Here is a 1,169-nt window from a genome sequence, read left to right on the forward strand (position 1 = left end):
AAAACAGGCAAGTTCTTATGAAAAAGCAAATAGCTGCTCGGACCCCTAAGCAATTGTTTAGTCCTGGTCTACACTGGGGGGGAGATTAATCTAAGTTACACAACTTCAGCTATGTGAATAACGTAGCTGTAGTCGACGTACTTAGATTGACTTATCGCGGTGTCTTCACCGCGGTGAGTCGACTGCTGCCCTCCCCCGTTGACTCTGCCTGCGCCTCTCACAGTGCTGGAGTACAGGAGTCCACAGGAGAGCGCTCGGGGTCGATTTATCGCGTCTAGATTAGACCTGATAAATTGATCCCCGCTGGATCGATCATTGCCCGCCAATCCGGCGGGTAGTGTAGACATACCCTTAGTTTCCTTATGCCTAGCATTGGCTCTGATACTAGGCTTTGCAGTACCCAGCAGTTTCCTTGTAATTTGCTACCCCACTCCTCAATAGGACTCTGTTTAGCTGGTGATACAGAAGGAGATCAGAACCTGGTGTAACAGAACTATGTAATCAGTGGGCCATTTGGATAGGCTGTATGTTTGTGTTCCTAAACCGCCCAGTGAGGAAACACTTAGGAATGAAAGAACTGGATGATTAAATTTAAGTGTGTTAGAATGGGGCAGCTGATTAAGCTAATGAATTAGTCATGATTGAAGTGATATTCTTGGAAGCAGCAGCTAAGGAAACTTGGTTTGAGGGCCAAGAATGAGGACAATTGTAGTATTCCTGAACAGAACTTCTCGGCTCCTTGGAGCTAAGATCAAGTATAGTACCTATCCTTATCAGTTTAATTTCTTTTGAGGGACATCTGCAACATCCGCTCTGAAGATGGATTCTGTTGTTGCTATTTTTGAAAAAATCAATGATGCTTTGAAGATGTATTCTGCTGCTGCTACTTTGAAAGAAAATCCTCTCTCTGCTCCTGAGACACTGCCAGCTGCACCCGGTAATGCCTCTGCTGCTGCTCCATGGAAGGTCTCTCAAACAATGACTGCGAAAAAGATTCTCGGCACCTCCAGGACATCACAGACCAGCAGCGCAAAGGGGAAGAACGGTGCCTCCTCGAAGGATCCCCCCCGAGATGCTGCTCCAGAAAGATCCTGCATCCTGAGGCCGGTCTGTTGGGACATCACAACCAGAAGGAACATCCCCCCCCTCTCCCCAGCAGCACCAGCAGT

The 1,169-nt window shown here is 47.6% G+C and overlaps 1 pseudogene; it reads left to right on the top strand.

Moving 5' to 3' along the window:
* The first annotated feature begins 723 nt into the window (after positions 1–723).
* On the top strand, positions 724–903 carry LOC112060315 (U2 spliceosomal RNA; annotated as a pseudogene).
* Positions 904–1,169: the final 266 nt, after the last annotated feature.

The sequence above is a fragment of the Chrysemys picta genome, chromosome 2 (assembly GCF_011386835.1).
Source record: "Chrysemys picta bellii isolate R12L10 chromosome 2, ASM1138683v2, whole genome shotgun sequence".
Lineage (NCBI taxonomy): Eukaryota > Metazoa > Chordata > Testudines > Emydidae > Chrysemys > Chrysemys picta.